The sequence below is a fragment of the Falco rusticolus genome, chromosome Z, assembly GCF_015220075.1.
Source record: "Falco rusticolus isolate bFalRus1 chromosome Z, bFalRus1.pri, whole genome shotgun sequence".
Lineage (NCBI taxonomy): Eukaryota > Metazoa > Chordata > Aves > Falconiformes > Falconidae > Falco > Falco rusticolus.
The window spans coordinates 13,970,272-13,986,050 of NC_051210.1; positions in this window are offsets into that span (position 1 = coordinate 13,970,272).

The window sequence follows — 15,779 nt, forward strand, 5'->3', positions numbered from 1 at the left end:
GTATGGGATTAACTGAGAAAGCTGTCAAAGAGAACAGGTATGAGAAGACTAATGTGTTAGAAGTTATGCTTCAGACCTCATGTTACAGCACTCGTGAGCCCACAGCAGAAGCCCTGCATCCAGCTTTGTGTCTCCAAGAGCCAAAAAGATGTTGCTGTACTGGAGTGAGTCTAGCAGACTGTCCCTAGCACGGCCAGGGCTGGAAGCATACAACGAACAAGGAGGGACTGAAAAGCTTGTCTGTCCTAAGGCAGCTGTTGAAGGATATAGATATTATTTTCAGCTACCTAATACGTGGTTGGTTATAGAAAAGATAGTCCACAATTTTTCTGGAGATGCACATCAGAAAGGTAAGGGACAACAGCCACAAGCTGTAGTATAAGAAATTAAGTCCAAGTAGATACAAGGAACAAACTCTTCATCAAGAGCGTGGAAAAAGACAGCAGTTGTCCACAGAGGCTGCGACATCTCCATCCTTGGAGACATTAAAAAATGGCTGAACGAAGATCTCAGTAATAAAATGTAACTTCAGAACTGGACCTGGCTTTGAAGCTGTGGTAGAAGAGGGGAGAGGAGCTAGTAAATATGATCCCAGAGGTTCCCTTCAGACTAAACCAGTCCATGACTATGAATTGCCATTGACGTTCCTGAAAAAATTCCCCAAATAAGAAGAAGTCTTATTGGAACTGCCTACTTAAAAAAGAACATGTTTAGAACCTGTAAGTATTTCCACAGGAAGATGGTATTGCTAATAAATTACAGCTTCCTTTATGTCCTAGGTTAAATAAAATGGACTGCTTTTATTATTTACATACTTCTAACATTCTTGAGCCAAGAAGTTGTAGTCATGAAATACAAAATTCTTTGTCAGTACCCTACAGAGCATGATTACTGCTGTCTTTCAACAGATTTTACTCATTTCAGATGCAAATCCAGGGTTTCAGATAGTTTCCAAATAACACTGTTCTGATGTGTTTGCTACTAATATTACAAAAAGTGTATTTCTGTTAGAAGTAGTCTTAAAGTAAGGACTTGCAAGTTCTCTACATTAAAAAAAAAAAACAAACCAAAACTAAATTGTTACTTCTTTCCAAGCATGAGTTTCCTCTACAAGCAAATAAGTGTTGGTAATACTTAATTTAGCAGCACACCACAGGACTACAGGACTACAGTTCCCATGCATCACCTTGAGCTTTCCAAGACAGACATCTGTGAACAAACTGTACAGGACATAAACATGAACACTGAATCTCCACCAAGCATACGTAAGCTGTCCCAGGCACATCAAATAGAGATAAATGCATGCTGTAAAGTGGATCTGCAAACAGTATTCACTTCCTGAGAAACCCAGAAATTAAAAAGCTCCAGACAATATTCCCTTTGCTTTGGAAAGCACGCATTTTAATTTTCTCTGGTACAGCTTTTTGTGGCATAAATATGGTAAAAAAATCCCAGTGCTACTAGCCAGAAGTTTAACATTATGTTCATTCAGATATTTTCTGGATCTTCATGATCCAAACATGGATATAATTATGGTTATAATGATATTCATGGTGGATATAATGAAATCCAGACCTAGATGTAAGGATGATTAGTTTCCTTCCCAAAGGGTAAAATTCTGGACTGTCCATCACCAGAGTGGTTCACATAGAGAAGTTAGTAAGAAGCTCCCAAACTAAATTAATGAATTATATAATTAATAATGAGAAGAATATCTAGGTCATCTGGCCTGCTGCCATAGAAATAGAATCCAGCAGACTGTTTCTTCTGGAAGTGTTACCCATTTCCAGCTCAATTTGAATTAGTTTTTAAATTTGTGTCTGAAAGGTCAAGACAGTTACAAACTTACTGAGAAACTATAGGTCCAGTGCAAACTGTAACAAAACTCTTCTGGTCTTTTTTATGTCCAGTTTTGTATCTCTGTTAATTAAGTTAAGAAATTAGTTTCTTTCCTCATGGATCACCAGGGTTGGTTCTGTTAACAAAAGACCTGTCTGTGTCAAGAGTCAGGAGCTAACCCAGAGGAGGATTTCTCTATTATCTCTTTCGGAACTATTCTTCCAGTTCTAGTTAATTGAGTAGAAAGACTGTGGCATAGCATTTGTAGCTGTTGATATGCTTTCTTAATCTCCTCTGCAAGGGACGTTGATCAGCACAGCTGTGGAAGCTGTGAAACAAAATTGTTAAAGCAAGCTCATGTGTGTGTCTCAGTATGTGCCTTTCTCTCTGTTAGTGGAGAAACTGAGTGCAGGTTTCCATATTTGAAGTGCCTATATTGCACAAAAATCTAATCTAGAAGAAGCAGGGAATGGCCAACAACAAAAGGATGCCAGCCTATGTATTTACAGAATAATATCTAAAAACGTATTTGGATATTCCCTGCACTCTGTTAAGAGTTAATTGGTTGATAAACCCTTATCATGCACCTCTAACCTGGGGGGAGAATTACTTTAGAAATTGTATGGCATCTTTTAAATGATCCCAAGTTGCCAAAGACCAAAAAATACCTGCAAAAGAGTTGTTCTATATTTTTCAGCATGGATGTGAAACTGTTCATCATGAAGGTTTGTAAAGGGATTCAGGAGATTCGTTGATTTTGCTACCAATACTTACCAGCTCTGAGGTCCACACTCTGTTTTGACTACTTTCCAAAGTTAGACAGGCAAAAAGGGGGCAACTTCACATGGAGAGATTTTGAGTTCTTATTGCCATGGTAACACCACATCAGGAAGCTTTTCTGACTAATTTGGCTATTTTTCTATCCCTGCCTTTGCTTAATAGGTCTTTAGTGTTCAGATGTTTAATTCACCTGGCAAGAGCTTTTTGCCTTCATAATAAAGCCCTGCCACCAAAATCAAGTAACAAGTGTGCTTATTTTGTTAGATTTCAAAATGTTTCCTTGCATTTCCTTACACAGAAGGAGGCATCCTCTGTGTAACGAAAGATTTAATTTTTACTTTCTTCCTCATTTTGGAAAGGAGCAACAGGCTCCCAGCAGGCTTTAATCCTTAACCTTTTCTTGCAGCTCTCTTCCATTTTCATAGTTTTTCCACTTACACCCATGATGGCTTGTATACAAGAAAGATTTGGACAAAGAGTGGGACAGGAGTATCTGCAGAGTCACAGGCCAGTGCTTGGGAAGAGCTCAGGGCTGAGTCAGATGCTGTAAATCCACTGGGCATTGTTCCCACAGGTAACCCTGACAAAGCCACTTCACTCTCTACCACAGTCTCCTCCTGGATCAGCCAGAGGTGAGAGCTGCTCTAAACATGCACAGGGACGAGTGAACCATCTTTTCACTTCTAGCGATTGCAACCATCCCTGGTGGTTGTATAAATATCTTTAACCTGAACCCCACTAAAACCAAGGACTTCTGAACTGTGATGGTTCATAACCCATTTAGAGATCTTTGACACTCAGAATTAAAATCTAAAAACACCTCCAAATTTAAATTTTAACTTGCTTATGCATGCACATTTGAAACACCTCGGGCTGGGTAGTGGTTAATTCTGCGGAGTGGAGCTATACCGACAGTGTGTCGTATGGCCCTGTAACTTCTCTCATTTTCCCCATCTTTAAAACAGACGTCACAACTCTTCTACATCCCTGCCAAAAGTGTTGAGGTGCCTGGGTAGACAGTGTCAGAAGTAAGCCAGCAAGATAGGGCTTCTGGGGAGAAGGGCTGTGTCTTATTTAACAAACTGAAATGCTTTGAAAAAAAGTAGATATATCAAGCATACAAGGCTTTATTCAAATCACCTTACAGAATTATTGTTTTGCTGTGAATGAGTATCACTTTTGTTCTTTGCCTTTTAAAAAAGAATTCTCATTCTTGAAACATAAAATGGCATACATATACCATCATTGTTATGGTATTTTGAATGTATTTTCATTTTTCTATCCATTTCAGTTTTATGAACAACCACGGAAGTATTGTAAATGAAATAGAAGTCTCCAGTTCCTAATAAAAGTCCTAACCATAAACATCCCCTAAAAAAACCATTCTCATAAAGGACTAAATCCCAGGATTTTGAAAGCATGGGGGAAAAAATTAACCTTCTGCTTAGAGCTCCAGTATTGCAGTATAGGTAACTGCCACAGTTGCCTGAGCACAAATTCTTACTTGATTTGCTATACTTCTGGTAAATTTAGCAGTGTAATGGTTCCTGTCTTGATAAAAGGAGAATAGGGTGCCTATGTTTCTGCTGAAAAGGTAATTACAACCCTGCAAAGATTTCTTTATCATAATGCTTGCCACTGCACCGTGAGCTTTGGACAGATGCCACCTTTTTATTTTAAATATAAATGAATAAATAAAACCCACTGATTGACACAAATGCCTTTATAGTATTTTCTAGTGTTCTTTGCTATTATACCAGATGTCTTATTTTCTTCTTCAACTGCATCAGAGATCCCAGAAACCTCTCCATCAGGACTCATCAGTCTTTTCTTGGGAGGATCTGAGCTATTCAGAGCCATCAGCAAATACAGTAGCAGTGCTCAGCCTGCACTGCATGTGATTGTCTTTCCTGCTATTGCAGGCTCAGTCCCTATATTCAAATCCACCATTATTTAGAAACAATTTCAGATCCCTTTTGTGTATTTCCACAAAATACACAGTCTCAGCAACATCAAAAAGATCACAGCTGCCATCCTCTGTAGCATCCATGCCTTCAAAGAAAAAGGAGCCAGGCAGCTTCCTTACAGTAACAGTGCAGCCTGGTCCTGAGCTCAGCGAAGAAAAAGAGTTCACATTTTGTTCAATTAATTAACTCTCAAATGGCATACAGAACAGTAAGTCTCAAGAAAGAAATTATAGGGACATTAATAACTTAGTTCTAATTTCTGGCCAAGTCAGACCACAAGTCTAATAATTTTTTCCCCGTAAATACATTTCTACAGTTCTCAAAGACTCCTGGAGACTGCACTGTTGATTCCCTCAGCCTCCACCCCCCACTCCCCACCCTGGTGGAAATGGCATTTCTGAGCACACAGATGTTGAAAACATATTTCCACCATAGAGCAGACTTGGATTTACATCCTACTGCAATTACATGCCACAACACACTGATCCACTATAAACTTCTCCACCCTTAAATTAATTCAAATATAGGCTACTTAACTATGCAGCAGTTCGCTTTATAAGTGAAGCATCATCTGCCTATGCCAGTCTAATTTAATATGATAACCTGTCCTACACTAAACAAGAAGTCAGAGTAAACTCTGTACTGGACGTTCCAGGTAATCTGAACAAAATTAAAGCATGTCTCTGCACAGGATCAGGGGACAATGCTGATTATTTATGCACAGAGCTAGTATAAAGGATTGGCAACATAAGGTGGTGCTTTTCAGTTCTTTTACAGTTCAATCCTAGGGCCTGTTCTGTTCAATAATTTTATCAATGATCTGGGTGCAGGAGTTGAACACACCATTAGCACCTTTGCTGATGACACCGACCTAGAAGGTGCTATTGACTCTCTCACAGGATGAGAGGCCTTGTAAAGGGATCTAGATAGACTGGGGCATTGGTCAGTCATCAGCGGCATGAAATTGAACAAGACTAGATGCCAGATGCTGCCCCTGGGCTGGAGTAACACAGACGGGGAGAGGGGCGGCTGGAGAGCAGCCCTGCAGAGGGCTCCGGGGGCGCCGGCTGGCTGCAGGCTCCGCAGGAGGCAGCTGTGTGCCCTGGCAGCCGGGAGGGCAACCCGCATCCCGGGGGCATCACACACGGCACAGCCCGCCCGGCACAAGGGGTGACCATCCCGCTGCGTTCAGCGTTGGGGCGGCCTCGCCTCGAGGGCTGGGGGCAGGTCTGGGCCCCACCACTTAAGAAGGACAGGCAGGGGCTCGAATGGGTCCAGAGAAGGGCAACGGAGCTGGTGAAAGGGCCGGCAGGAATGTCCTGTGAGGAGTGGCTGAGGGCTCTGGGCTTGCCTGGTGTGGAGCAAAGGAGGCTGAGGGGCCACCTCAGTGCTCCCGGCAGCTCCCTCAGGAGGGGAAGGGCAGAGGGAGGCGCTGAGCTCTTCTCCACGGGATCCAGGTATAGGTTGTGTGGGAGTGGCTCAGAGCTGCATCAGGGGAGATTCAGACTTGACATTAGGACGCATTTCTTTACCGAGAGGGTGGTCAAACAGAACAGGCTTCCTAGGGAGGTGGTGGTCAATGCCCCATGCCTGTCAGTGTTTATGAGGTGTTTGGACAATGCCCTCAATAACATGCTTTGACTTTTCATCAGCCCTCAAGTGGCTGAGCAGTTGGACTGCATGGTCGTTGTAGATCCCTTCCAGCCTGAGTATTCCATTCCATTCCATTCCATTCCATTCTATTCTATTCTATTCTATTCTATTCTATTCTATTCTATTCTATTCTATTCTATTCTATTCTATTCTATTCTATTCTATTCTATTCTATTCTATTCTATTCTATTCCATTCTATTCTATTCCATTCCATTCTATTCCATTCCATTCCATTCCATTCCATTCCATTCCATTCCATTCCATTCCATTCTATTCTATTCTATTCTATTCTATTCTATTCTATTCTATGGTGTCCTGTCCTGTCCTGTTCACTATACCTACCATAAATTTCTAGTGGTGAAACTCAAGCATGGAATGTATTTGCCTTACATTGTGTTAATAGAAAATCTGTTCTAGTAACAAGCACAGCTTACTGAGTACAGATCAACTTTCTTAGTACACTATGTTCTTTCCAAACCTATTTTTTGTCTTCCTATATCTAGAAACTTTGAAATACCTACTTGACAAACCTTCGTTCACAGACATTTATATCCTTTATGGTACAGATGTAACACTAGGAAAGTTACATTAAACACGTGCATCTATGATTCTCAGACATTCTCAACCACTAAGGAAGCTTCAGGATCCCATTCTGTTAAGAGGGAGACTTCTTTTTCTTGTGTAGTCCTCAGTGGACTCGTGATAGTTCATTTACTATGATCTCAAAGCACAAAAAATCAAGGCGACCACGCCAAGGGGTTATGCTTTGATCAAACAGCACTTTACTGTTTGCCCATAAAGCGATGTGCAATAGATAGAGTGACAGGAAGGGAGGAAAAAGTAAAGTAAAAAAGGAAAGAGGATTATAGTTACCACCATGGGTCTAAGGCATCCCTATGGTCCCAGGTCCAGGCAGCATCCCGCTGGTACTTCCGATCGTTGTGATCCTTGGTGGGGAAGATCTTCAAAGTTCAGTCGCTAAGGAGCCGTCTCTTATGCCAAGCAACACACCTCGCTCCTCCTCTGGCCCATGGATTGTTGCCAGTCTTGGCCTTCTCGAGCCAGGTTACCAGCATGTCCAAAGAGGAGCGAGTGCCTGAGGTGTGGTTTGCCTTAGAGGCGGGTGGCTTCAGACCAGGAGGTGTGGTTTTGTATTATAATGATATTAGAGTGAAGAAAGTTCACCTGAAGTTCAAGTTTTCTGGTTCGCTGCTATGACAGTGGTTGTGATCCATCTTCTGGACAGCGGTTATGCGGCCTTATCGTATTGTTCCTTTCGGTCCCAGGTAGCAGGGAGCGGCATAGTACTCCTCGTACCATGCAGTTCTCCTTCCCAGGGTCTTTGTGTCTTGTGTCCATGAGGACCACATTCCATCTCCAGGTCTCTGCTGGCAATGTTGAGACAATATCGTTCTCTTTGGACTGACCCTTACGGTCACTAAACAAAAAACTCCTTATTTTTTCCCTGCTATCAGCATCACACTAGAGAAAAATCTGTACAAAAATGTATGCAGCTGAGACAGTTTTGCTGAATCACAGAATCAAACCCTAGCATGCAAACTTACATTTTTTTTTAAAAATAAATTATTCAGTGGCTTCTTCCTACATTTTCACCTATAATGTTGAAGTAGGGAGACAAACTACTCATTCTGAAGTTTTCCTATTACAGATAGTCCCTATCCAAGGGTGTTGTATACAGCGCAATAGGGCTATAACCTATCTGCAGCTTAACTGATGAAAAATGAAGTCAGAAGAAGGACTAGAACCACACACACTCCAGAGCCTGAATTGTTTAGAGTAATCAGCAAAGGATCATCCCTTTCATATACAGAATTTTGTTATGTTGCTTTGGGATATAAAGCAGACTCAGGTATTGTAAGAAACTGCCCTTGCAAAAGGAAAATATTATCCCTGCTAGCTCTTTACATCATCTACATAGGCATTGGGTTCTAATCGTTGTTGCATGTGTCATTTATTCCGGAGTGGAATTCCTGCTACTGGGTGATATTTGCATTACAGTGTGACATCATCCATTATCTTCAGTTTACAAGACAATTCCCTTCTGCCTGTGTTATCTTCATTCTGTATCCCTAAGGTATACAAAAAACATTCATGACTATCCATTCATTAACATGTGTTCTGGGAAGATAGCTTAACAGCAAAAGTTATGGTGGTTCCTGCTTCCTTTGCTTTTTAGAAAACTATTGTGCTTCCTGTTCTCCTGCAGCTGGGCTTTATCTTGCATCGATTTTTACTCTGATGGATTTTTCTTTCTTGCCTAGACACTGGAAAGTAACTTTTTTACTCATTTGGTGTCACATTGCTGCAGAACTTCATTACCAAATTACTAAATTCACTAAATTAATAATTACTAATTTACTAACTTGATTATTAAATACCTTGGCTACCTCCACAAGAATGTGGAGGAAAGACCTTGAATGAACCTTATGATTTATAGGCATGAATCTTATAAATGCAGTTTGAAAGAAAGGCACTCATAGAAGGAATATATTTATGAATGTCAACCATCTTCCTAAACATCTGTCCTACTTTACACACATTAGTACTCAAAATGTTTTCACAGGTTATGTAGAAGACCTGTTGCACCATTTCTCAAGGACTTTAGTACACTGAGTACAAACTACACAGCAACGTTGGAGGCTTACCTCAAATCTTCATATATGGGATTAGGGAAACTGGTACTGTCAGCAATGTACCTTGAAAAGTCATTGATATTTGAAAAGCATTTTTGTGCCGTATTTTCAAAAGTGCTTGAAGATGCAAATAAGTATGCTGTGGGATTTTCAGTAGCTGAAAATTCATCTGTCTTTGAAATCAAGGGGATGACACTCACATGCTCATTAGATACCTCCTTGCCTTTTCTAATGCTACAATGCATTTAAATTCTGGCCAGCTGACCACTGAAGGTCAGCCATTATTCTCAGCTGTTGATTTTCCAGTTCTGATAAAATTGTAAGAAACTAATCAGAATTATATCTTCATTGCTTTATCTGAATATATGTGTCTGCAGGCAAAAGTCAAATGTGATGCTTCAGTCTATGTTATGTATTATTTTTCTCCTTGTAGGGCCTAGAAGCCTAGCCCTGGTACTTTTATGCTTTTACCACCAAGCAGAGTAGGAGACAGTCCATGCCTTGAAGATAATCAAAATAGGCAAACCAGATGATAATGGTTGAGTATCCAGTCTAGGATTGTAGTTTCCAAGAGAAGGAAAAGAGAGGTCACATTCTTTTGTTAAGGTGACAGGAGAGATCTGTGACAAATTTACCAGTTTCTCCAGAATCTTGGCCCAATGCTTTGACCACAAACAAAATATAGAAAATGTACAAGGAACAGTATGCTTTTACCACTCTAATTTTTTTGAAAGCTTGTTTTGAGATAGCTGTTGTCTTTGATTTACTTAGATAGCAAGATGGAAGCAGAAACAGGAAGTCAGAGGCCTTGATCAAAATATCCAGCTGGATGCCAGGACAGAATACTCCCTTGCACATTCTTCAGTGTTAAATCCGGTTATTCTTATCACCTATAATTCTTGAAGTAGATGCCTCAAAAATGTCTTAGACTGCTAGGTGTACATAATAAGTGTCCAGCCAGATTCATCCCTACCATTTTTTTTTCTTTAGACTCCTCAGCACCATGGGTAAACATTTGAGGAATAGCTCCTGTTTGTTCTTTCAGAGCATTTGGTTAAATGGCTTTTGATAGAAAACCCTAATCCACCTCAGAATTTATATTCTTACTTTCTCTTTCAGGGTATTGGTAAGATGGGGCTTCATTATGGCAGCTATGAATGCTTTGAGATTTTCTGTAAATATCCTATTTAACTTTTACTATTTCTGTCATTTTTAGAAGACTGCACTACCACTCCTCAAAAATCACGGTTGCCTTTCCTAAGCCACCAGCTACAAAGTGGAGGCATGTCTTTTCTGTAGACTTGTTTGCTATTGCTTATGTTGACATTTGTCTGTATTTCAGAACAGTTCACATCTCAATTGATAGCCTCAGGATCAGATGCAAGTATCAGTATATCACTGAAGTGGTTTTAGGAGGTAGTTTATTCACCATAAAAATGTGATGTATGCTCCATTAACATTATCTGTCTCTTCCCACTCACCCTGCATGGTGTCTCTCTCAGCCAATCATTTAAAGATGGTTCCATTCAAGACCAGTGATTTTAAAATTCTTAGTAGTTTTTGACATCCTCAATTTCATCCATGGGTGATACACATACATACCTTGCAACCTTTCTAAGTGCAAGAAAGCCTTTACACCTTTTCTTCCTGATTTTAAGGAATTCTGTTCATCTGTTTCTAAACTTCTGGATGGATGTGAGGTTTCCTTTACTTCTGACAGTGTTTAAAAAAATCCTTCTTACTCTTTTTTTACTTTTTCAATATATATATTTAGATATGCTTTATCCATCTTCTCTAGTTCTCATTAATCTTGCTCATTCTTTTGTACCTTCTAAACTGCTTTTTTTTTCCTGTTTGGTTCGGGTTTTGTTTGTTCATTTTCTAATTGTTGCTTTCCCCTCACTGCTGAACCTGAGGGACGCTTTAGTCAGAGCTGACCTTTAGAAACTGACTTTGACACAACTGTTTATCTGAATGCAGAGGAACAACAATTTTTAATCATGCTCTCAACTGCCACATAGGAGAAATTTATTCCTACACAGGTCCACCAGTGCTCTACGTTCTGCCTTACTCCAGTGGTGTCATTAGGCTGCAACTCCTTATCTAAGCAAGAGAAGAGATGAAACTGTTCTTACAAGCTTGGCCACTGCAAGGGATAAAATGGCAGAAAAGTATGTGTGAGAGGACACGGTAATTACAGAAGAAACGAGCCGGGTGCATTGTTCATGTGCAGTCTGACAAGTAAAGGGAAATTAAACACCGATGATTTAAAATTTCGAGCAAAAATGAAGTGTTTCTGATGTAAGCGAATTCCACATGTATTCACTCCATCCATTGCATGAAAAAAAAACTACTCCACTGTTTCATATCATGTTTGGGTTTTAATGTGTTTTGATATGAATGCCTGAATTCCCTCTAAATTATAAACACCCCAAATAAAGATGTTTACTTGAAAACTGATGTAAAAGAAATTAAAAGACCATGAAATATTACAGAAGCACTGATTAAATGCAAGAGTTGTGTATTACAGAGCCATTAGATCTCATCAAAGGATTAGTTTTATTTTCTTACTAGGACACATATCTCTGCATTTATATCACTAATATTAGTAGGTCTGATCAAAGGATAACAGAAACCTCATGTAGTATTATGTTAATAAGAAAGTGAACAGGGTAGGCTGAGCCTAGACCAAACCAAAGAAAATCAGTTTTTTGAAGTGTCCCTCTCATGTCACAGCTGCTGTAGAAAAGACAGCTTGAGAAATAACCAAAAGTACTATGTTAAACATGAATTACATAGAAAGGATAAAACCATTTAAGCAGCTCTGGAACTTTGTTGATCTTTTGTAAGTTCAGTGGTCTCAGCATCCTAACAAACAGGAAAGCCAAAAAGTTACTTCTGTCTGCACCAAAACCTGTGTGCTGGCAGAGGAACCATCCTGCAGGAAGTCACAAGAGTGGTGACATATGAAAAGCATTAGGGCAGTGACAAAGAATGTTTGGGAAAAGCCAGAATGAAAAATAAACAATCTATCCATGTTTATCTGTACTAAAACACAGACATCTTTGCAATCACTAAAGCCTGCCCATAGACACACAAGATCCATCACCAGCTCAGTGCTTCAAACTTGGGGGTGACTGGAGTCTAAACTGTGAAATTCGACCAGAGGCTAAGACCATAGACAAACAAATGTATGGTTTCAGCCTTGAAACAGTCTTCTCCAATATTACACAGACTTGAAGAAGACATAAAAATATACTCGGCTTTAAGCAGACAAGGGCTAACTGCTTTGAAAATTAAGTAATATTCCCTTCATCTACAGTGTAAAACAGAGGTTACTTTAAAGTGAAGCTGTCAGATAATGCCCAGGCTTGGCTTAAAGACTTTGCAAAACATGTTAAAAGCAATCTGTTCTTAACTGCTCTTTACTCATTAGAAATGTATTATATGTTTCTGGAAACAGCAACAGTATGCTAGTCTATGAGAATCAGAGTGAAAATAGCTGTAACTAATGAATCTAATTTCACTTTCTTGAGCGGTGGGTAAACGGATATGTTGCTGGGTCTATACCTCACATATGTGAGATTAATGTGTATCGTATCGGAGACAGAAAAGCCCTGGAGCTACAGTTTTATTCCTTCTCACCTACCTCCAATGCAAGCCAGCAGCCAGTTCTTTAAAATTTCCAGATGTGACACCCAAGTATTACTCTGTGATTGGAAGCTCTTTTTCCTGTTTTGGAAAACTCCATGTTACCTTTATAACACTGATAATGAAGATCTTAAGATTAATTTGGATCTAATGTTATTAAAAAGAAATGTCTTAAATGTGTCACTTTCTCTTTTTAAAGAAAATGCCCCATTGGGATTTAATCAAATTAATACATATTATTGAAGCTATTGAATCCTCACCAAGGATAGTCATCAGTTATCTAAGACTAGTTTAAACTTAAGCAAACCACTGATTTTTTTTTTTTTAATTATAAATATGCATTATGCTTGGTTGTGTCTCCATTCAAAAATGAATAAAGCTGAGCAATAACATTGGGAGGATAAAATACTCCACTCAAGCATATCAGTATTAAAGCACTGATCTTAGCAGTGTTCTTAGCACTTCTAAACAACCAAAGAACACAAACTGCCTTAGAAACAACTGTTGCAGTTGAAGAGCAGAAGCCTTTTTACAGACAGAAGTCATGGTACCATCACAAGAGACATGCAAGTAGATCAGATTGGCTATAGATGTCTGACGGACTTCAAGGGAACCACATGCGACAGTGACAGTAACAGCAACAGCATTTGCAATTGTTTGCAATTCAATGCTGAACTTTTATTTGAAAAGACTCATCTGTCACTTTCTTCCTCAAATGATAGGTCTGTCTTACATGCATACAGGATCTATGGAGAAAAATCTGTTTATTTCTTCTGCTGACTCTGTAATAGCAGTGAACTAATAAATACTCAAGAAAGCTAAAAATGCCATTTGCAACTATGATTAGGAATAGAAACAAAGAAAGTTGTCTTTGCCAAATGAAAATTAACTGAGTTTTTAGATTAATAATTCTTTTTTCCCAGCTTCTACAGAAATGTTACCAGCAAAGTAAAGCAAATAACAACATTTCAATAATTTTAAAAAGACTTGCAACTGTGTCTTCAAAGGAAGTTAAATTTTGTTGTCATTGAACTTTAAGGACTCTTCCCAAAACAACTAGATCTATACTTCTCTTAGCTGGAGTTTTTCCAAATCTTCATGTCATTACAGCATTAATGCTGGGTGTGGGTGGGTGTGTGTGGAATATGGAAGAAATGCAGTGCATTGAAATGAATTTACAGGAAATACTTGAATAAAGGAAGTACAATAAAGATCATTTATGATTTGCACGCATGTATCTGAAATGAATAGTTATCAACAAAAGCTTTCATTTGGGACTAAATAAAACTTTAATAAATGTGCATATTTGTATTTTTGAAGATGTATTCATGCAGCAAACCTTTATAAACTGATAAAAGAAGTCCTGGGGTTTAATGCATTCTGAAAAAAGGGAACAACAACTGTGTCTTCCAATTAAATGTTGAAGCCTGGTTCAGCATTGATTATTTCTGTCACACAGAGGGAAATCATGAAAACTGAAGAAGTATTGGTTACAAAAGTACTAGAAAAGGAAAATGAAGAAAGGCATAAAGTTTAAGGAATTGTTGTTTACTTGTGAAGCAAAATTCAGAAATGCCTTAAAGAAACTCTGTTTCCTTTTTAAGCTTCCACTTCAGAATTTTATATGAAAAGAATACAAGAAATGCCAAAGGAAATGTATCTTTATAAATTTACACAGTGATTTAAGAACTTTTATATGTCATTCACATTAATGTGGAGATATTCTATAAGCAGAGCTAGAAAAGTTATGCAAGTATGTGTATACAAGAGAAAATACCGTCTTTCATTCATGTAGTGCACAATAATCCCTGAATCAATGAAACATACAATGGCTCAAGTTGCAAGAGGAGACCTACCATCTGTATCCTGTAAATACACAGAAGTGGCTGTTTAACAAAAATAAAAGGGGTGGGGGGTGGGGGTGGGGGGATGGGCAGAGGGAAGAAAGCTAGACTTCAGAATGAGGATATGGTGAAAAACCTGTAAATGATCTAAAGATTATGGAGTTGAGGAGAACTAACATAGAATCAAGGCTCCAGGATGGAAGTGTTTTCATGTCCTTTGCAGTAGAAACAGCAGAATTCATTAAAGATGACCACTTGAAGGTTCAATATAAATTGAATATAGTTGTGCAAAAACTGCCCCCAAAATTTCTGTAATGTAATAACAAATTAATGTAGAACCTAGCTACCAGTATTAAAAATATATCCAATAGCAAGGACACGCCCTCTACAGAATTACTTGCACAATTCATAACACTTACATAAACTGACATTTTTCTTTTAAGTTCTTTTCATATAGAGCAGGTTGTGGTGATGTGGGTGTCGGTCTCTTCTCCCAAGTAACCAGCAATAGGATGAGAGGAAAAGGCCTCAGGCTGTGCCAGGGGGGGATTAGATTGAATATTAGGAAAAAGTTCTTCACCAAAAGGGTCATCAAGCACTGGAACAGACTGCCCAGGGAGTGCCTGAGTCACCATCCCTGGATGCATTTAGAAGACATGGAGATGTGGCACTTAGGAACATGGTTTAGTGGTGGACTTGGCAGTGTTAGGTTTGTAGTTGGACTCAATGATCTTAAAGGTCTTTTCTAATGTAAATGATTCTATGATTCTATTATTATCTCCACTGCACAAGTGAGAGGCCAAGGTACAGAGATATTAAAAATAACAAATAAAATGGGTAGCATTAAAGAAACCCCTGAAATTAGTACAGTGTAACAACTTTGAACAAGTATTTAATTTAGCAACAGATAATTTGATCTTAAGTTAGAGCAATAAAGTACATACATGAATATATAAATTAAATTTCCCATTAATTGTGGGGGCAAAAATGTATCTAGGAGAAGAAGCAGCTGACTAAAATACCAATGCTGGAATGCCATGTTCTGCCCCTTGACTTTTGAGTAAGTTTCTACTATGGATTTGACTGTATTTTACGAAACAAAAAAAAAAAAAAAAAGAGAGAGAGAGAAGAATCGAATCAAAAATTCTGGAAAGCAGGGCATCATATGGTGGTTGGAAATAAGTTGATATCTGAGAATGAAATATCATTCTTCCATGTCAGCACCCTCCTGCTGTGCACCAACTTCTAGAAGAGAAACCTATGCCAGGAAGATTTTCCTTTGCCAGATATGAACCCTGTGGAGAGGCCAAACGAAAAATTTGACTAGACACCAGACTCTAGCTATCCCACTCTTTCTAGAAGAAACCAATAAATGGAGTCATTCAGATCA